Raw genomic sequence first — 6,317 nt, 5'->3', positions numbered from 1 at the left:
TTCTGGATCCTCTACCCAGCCACGGCCTGTCTTTCCTCAGCCTGGAAATCCTACTCTGGACCTGGAGTCCCTTTACTTCTGGCCCTGTCCCCTGGAATGCCCTCCTTTCTCTCTGCCCAACTCCCCACCCCTGAGAGCTGGACTGGCAGGACACTCCAACACCATGAAATTCATGAGCTCTTAAATTTTGGGCCCACCTTGATTTTTCACCCAACGGCAGGTTCAGAGGTGTGATAAAAATAGGAGGAAGCCAGGAAGGAAACATACATGAAAGGCCTGCAAAAGGCTCAGGACATTTGCATAAGATAGGCTCTGAGCTCCCCAGAAACCAGTGCAAGAAGGGTAAAAGGTGCTCCATCATTTCTTTCTTTTTCTTTTTTTCTTTTCTCTCTTTCTTTTTTTGAGACGGAGTCTCATTCTCTCACACAGGCTGGAGTGCAATGGCGCAATCTCAGCTCACCGTAACTTCCGCCTCCCAGGTTCAACCGATTCCCCTGCCTCAGCCTCCCCAGAGTTGGAGATGGGGACTGGTGGGAGGTGTTTGGTTGGTGGTTGATCCCTCATGGCTTAGTGCTGTCTTCCTAATAGTGAGTGGGTTCTTGTCGGATCTGGTTGTTTAAAAGTGTGTGGCACATCCCTGTCAACTCTGTTTTGCTCCCGCTCTGGCCATGTAAGACACCTGTTCCCCCTTCACCTTCCGTCATGACTGGAAGCTTCCTGAGGCCTCCCCAGAAGCTGAGCAGATGCCAGCATGCTTCCTGTACAGCCTGCAGACCCGTGAGCCAAGCAAACCTCTTTTCTTTATAAATTACCTGGTCTCAGGTGTTTATTTACAGAAATTCGAGAATGGATTGATACAGACATTAATCTTATTAGCAAGGGCAGAGCCTCTCACCTCCCCAAAGCCACCACCTCATAATACCATCACATTGGAGATGAGGTTCCAACCTGAATTTTGGTGGGACGCAAACACTGAGACCATAGTACCCTATCTCCAAATACAGACACATTCTGAGGACCTGGGGTTAGGACTTCAACGTATGAATGTGGAGGAGCACCATTCAGCCTGGAACATCTGCTTTGGTTTGGGCTCCCCTGCAAGCAGGCCTCAAAGAAAGGCTGTTGTACTTGGAGCTTGTTTGGGATGAGTACTCCCAGGGGCAAGAGTGAGGGATGGGGAGGGGGAGAACAAAACAGGAGCAGCAAGAAAACCAACGTAAAGGCCAGGCACAGTGGTTCACACCTGTAATCCCAGCGCTTTGGGAGGCCAACGCGGGTGGATCACTTGGGATCAGGAGTTAGAGACCAGCCTGGCCAACAAGGCAAAACCCCGTCTCTACTAAAGATACAAAAATTACCAGCCTGGCCAACATGGTGAAACCCCATCTCTACTAAAAATACAAAAATTAGCCAGGTGTGGTGGCGGGTGCCAGTAATCCCAGCTACTTGGGAGGCTGAGGCAGGAGAATCACTTGAACCTGGGAGGCAGAGGTTGCAGTGAGTCAAGATTGTGCCATTGCACTCCAGCTTGGGTGACAGAGTAAGACTCTATCTCAAAAAAAAAAAAAAAAAAAAAAAAAAAAAGGCCAGATGTGATGGCACGCGCCTGTAGTCCCAGCTACTCAGGAGGCTGAGGTGGGAGAATCACTTGAACCTGGGAGATGGAGGTTGCAGTGAGCCGAGACTGCACCACTGCACTCCAGCCTGAGTGACAGAGCAAGACTCTGTCTCAAAAAAAAAAAAAAAAAAAAAAAAAGCCAATGCAAACGTGCATTGCTGAGTTCACCATTACGGAAGCCGGGGTGCCAGATCCCCCAGGATCACCAGAGCTGTCTTACACAATGCATCTCAGAACCATCCGCCCAGGGAAGAAAGGAGGGAGCTTTGGTTCCAGGGCTCTGCTGCCTTTGAGGAAGCGTTGGCCTATAGGGTGTTCACGCCTTTGCACTAGCAGTTGAGCATGCGTAACTGCTGAGTGGGTTACTGTGGAGGGACAGAGGTGAGGGGATCCCACACTGTGGTATCAGCAAAGCCCCGGGTGGGAAGCGAGAGGCAAGCACAGGGGTCTAGGGTAGGCCATTGTCAGCTTACAGCAGCATGGAGCTTGTCACGGCCTGGGAGGTCTATTTACTGCAGCTGGGCCTGGATTAGGAGGTGAAGCCAGGAGGTCTGAAGCCATTCAGGTGAGCTACTCAACACAGTCCCGCCCTACAGCATCCAGCCCCGCCCCTGCTCCCCACAGGGTCCTCCCATCAGAGTTCCATTTGAGGTGCTGGCATCTGCAATACCTGCAAAGACTTCATGCTAGAGGGTTACCGAGAAGGGCTTAGAACCCACCCTGAGTGGGAACCCCTTTCTTTACATGTTGGCCCTGGTCCCTGGCACAAAGGCCCCAGTGTGACAGATGTAGTCACAGGTTTGAGTTCAACGAGATCCATGCTGTGCCCAGTGGAGCCCTCCCCTACTTCCCTTCTTCCCTGCCCCCTCTCCCCTCTCCGGTGTCCCAGGTAGCTGGGGCCTCTCATCTGACAAATCTAAAGTTGCAGGGACAAGAAGCACAAATCCACAAGGAGGTCACTGGGGCATGGCCGGGGGCGGGGGGCAATCCTAGTTCTACAACTTGTCCCTGGACCATGTGTTCCAGCTCCTGGGGATGCAGCACCTCGGACTGGCTGTTGGCTGTGTGCTCCGGGCGTGGCACAAGCTGGCTGCCCCTACGTTCCATCAGGCCCAGGCTCCAGGGTGAGACTAGTGGGCATCGCACTCATGTGCCCACTGGGATCCTCCCTCACCATAAATGTGTCCCTTGGTCTGGGGGCTGGGTGGGCAGGACCCCACATCTCCAGACGGGGCATTCAGAGCTGCATTCTGGATGCAGTGGAGGCATGGAGATCTGTCAGGTGGCACAGAACCGCTGCTGTGGCTGGACTGAGGCAAAGACTAGAGGAACGAGGGTTATGGAAGAGGGGGGTGCTGCTACAGAGAGGGGTGCAGATACAGAGAGGGCTCAGCACAGGATCTAGCACAGTGGGTCTACGGAATTGTCACTATGCCCATTTTACAGATGGGAAGCCTGAGGCTCAGGGGAGGAGGCAGCTTGCCCAGGGGCCCAGTGCCAGCAGGCAGCAGAGCTGGGTTGGGGACCAGCCTTAGAAAACCTGTGCTCATAGCTGTGAGGCTGTCCTCCCTGCCTCACTGCTGACCCAGTGAGTATACGTCTCTTTACAAAAGGAGGCTCCTTCTGTGCCTGTGCTGGCCCAGGGAACATTGAGGAGGCCGAGGTCACCCCGCATGGTGTTCTGGGGCAGCTGCTTCTCTGACCGACAGAAGCCTTTCTGAGATGGCTGGTGGTCAAAGCCACTAACTGAGGGGCAGGGCAAGGGGACTCTGAGCACCTTAGTCCCTATCCCACATCCCGGCTTCTATCCAGGATCTGAAAGTTTCTCCCGACGGGCACTCCTTCCCCTCCAGCTCAGACAAGCGGGCAGGGCTCTGGGGTCAGATAGACCTGAGCTCTGCCCTCTTTCCCTCCTAGCTATAGGGTCCTGGGTGAGTCTTGGTCTCTATTAATTCGTCTCACTTTATGGGGACTGAATGAGATCCAGGGGTGAGGCCCCCGGCCCAGAGCTGCTGTTAATCCAGGGCCCTCCTCTCTCAGGAAGGACACAGAGTCCACTAATGACCATTGATCCACCAAGGTACAGAGAAGGCAAGGGGCCTGCCTAGGTCACCAGCGAGCCTGAGTCTAGTCCAGTCCTCCTGTGACCATACCCCAAAAGAAAATGAAGCTGGAGGCCGGGCGCGGTGGCTCAAGCCTGTAATCCCAGCACTTTGGGAGGCCGAGACGGGTGGATCACGAGGTCAGGAGATCGAGACCATCCTGGCTAACACGGTGAAACCCCGTCTCTACTAAAAAATACAAAAAACTAGCCGGGCGAGGTGGCGGGCGCCTGTAGTCCCAGCTACTCGGGAGGCTGAGGCAGGAGAATGGCGTGAACCCGGGAGGCGGAGCTTGCAGTGAGCCGAGATCCGGCCACTGCACTCCAGCCTGGGCGACAGAGCAAGACTCCGTCTCAAAAAAAAAAAAAAAAAAAAAAAAAAAAAAAAAAAAAGAAAATGAAGCTGGAGACATGGGGGTTGCGGGGAGAGGAAGGAGATGGGGAAGAGGGGGGACCTTACACCCACTCCCCTCCATAGTGCCTCACACATAGTTGGTGTTCACTAAATATTTGCTGAACGATGAGTAAATGTTAGGTGGTTGGATAGATGGGGCCACAGGCGGGTGAGACCTAACTATGCGCTGTTCGAAATCCCAGCCCACCACATCCTGCCAGTCCTCCCGTTAACCTCATTTGGTTACTAGCAGTAGCCTTCAGTATCTGCTGAGTCACTACTCTCAACCCAGACGTGGGGCTGGGCATGCCAGGAATTTGGAGGGAAGAAACATTTACAGAACCTCAGCACTTCACCACCAGCTCCAATTTTTTTTTTTTTTTTTTTTTTTTTTTGAGATGGAGTCTCTCTCTGCCACCCAGACTGGAGTTCGGTGGCACGATCTCGGCTCACTGCAACCTCCACCTCCTGGCTTCAAACAATTCTCCTGCCTCAGCCTCCTGAGTAGCTGGGATTACAGGCGTGCGCCACCACGCCCGGCTAATTTTTGTATTTTTTAGTAGAGACGGGGTTTCAACATGTTGGCCAGGTTGGTCTCGGTATCTTGACCTCGTGATCCACTTGCCTCGGCCTTCCAAAGTGCTGGGATTTCAGGCATGAGCCACCGTGGCCGGCCCCACCAGCTCCATTTTTAAGATGAAGAAACCGAGGCAGGGGGAGAGTCGGGAGTTTTACTCAGCCCTGGAACACCCCACTTCCCCAGCAGCCTTGGGTCGTCACCCCTGCCCAGCTTACCCACCTCTGTTGGGGAGCCTCTGTCATTCTGGCAGGGGGGGTTGGGGACTGGGGAACAGAATGCATTCCCCAGGGCTCTTTGAGTCATGCTGAGTCCTGTAGAAGTCCCAGCACCACCCATGGAGCTCCCAGGAAGCTTCAGCTGGCCTCTGGAAAGCACACTGGGGCTTCTGGCCCCTCTAAACAGAGAATGGCACCCCTGCTCCATGAGTCTCTTTCCTCCTTTCCTCTCTGGACCCTCTTGCCCTTTTCTGTGCCTGGTGGCAGGACCTAGGAGCCCATCTCTGTCCCCCATACGTACTGTGGCCTTGGGCAAGTCCTTGCCCTTCTCTGGGTGGCCCCGCTGGAGCCCAGCCAGCAGCACAAGTCTCTCTTGACCTGACCCTGGAGGACACCGTGGACATTGGAGCTCTGTCCATACCCCCTCTCCCCTGGCGCCCTCCAGCCCCCAGCCCTCTCTCTCTCTCTCTGGCCCTCTTATGGACTGTCCCAGAGGGACAGTCCCCATCCCACCTCCTGGCTTCTCCTTCCTCTTGCTCTCCCTCCTCCTGCCCACTCCGCTTGGAGAATGCCAAGTCTGCAGGTTTCCTATGGCTTTGAACAACCAGTAGCTTGGGAGTGAGCAGCTCAGAGCTTTGCAAGGAGGGCCTGCAGCGAGGCCCACTGTGGGTCCTGGGGGATGCATTGCCTTTGCACCGCATGCGCTGTCCTGCCAACCTTGCTTCATTTTTCTCCGTGGCATGTGCCATCTTCTCACTGCTTACTTGGGTACTGTACTTCCATGGCTTCAGTAGAATGTCACTGCCACAAGGGTAGGGATTTTGTCAGCTGTGGCCACTGTTCGGTCCCCACCCCCACGGCCTAGAACGGCGCCCGGCCCACAAGGGGCCTCCATGAGTGCTGAGGAAGGAGGATTTCCTCCAAGCCACCCTGTGGGGAGCATTTCCTTGTGGGCACCTCGTTACCTCGGATCCACCATCTGCCTGGCTAGGATATGCCAGGCCCCTTTCGGAAGATGGCGAAACTGAGGCTCAGAGAGGAAGAGACGAAGGGAAGGAACGGATGCAACCTCCCACAGTGGTCCATGGTGGGAGTCCAGAGTCGAACTCATGCGTCCAGGCCGCGGCACCTGACTTAGCCCTTCCTCCCACCAGCCAGTCCGCCACCCCAACAGCTGAGAGGGGCCAGGACAGCCTCACCCGCACCCCAGGTCCCTGAGGCCTTCGGCCACGCCCCTGTAGTAGAGTGAAGAAACTGAGGCACCCCGCCTCCTCGGATTCCCCGCAAGCCTCCTTCCCGAACCCGCGTCCGCGCCCCCTCCCCGGGCCCTGCCCTCCCTTCCCGCTCTTGGCAGAGCTCAGCCCGCGCCCCACCCGGAGGAGTCGGGGAGAGAAAGAAAAAAGAGTTTT

This window comes from Chlorocebus sabaeus, chromosome 19, assembly GCF_047675955.1.
Source record: "Chlorocebus sabaeus isolate Y175 chromosome 19, mChlSab1.0.hap1, whole genome shotgun sequence".
Taxonomy (NCBI): Eukaryota; Metazoa; Chordata; class Mammalia; order Primates; family Cercopithecidae; genus Chlorocebus; species Chlorocebus sabaeus.
The sequence above is the reverse complement of the archived record's forward strand: the minus strand, read 5'-3'. Positions refer to the sequence as shown.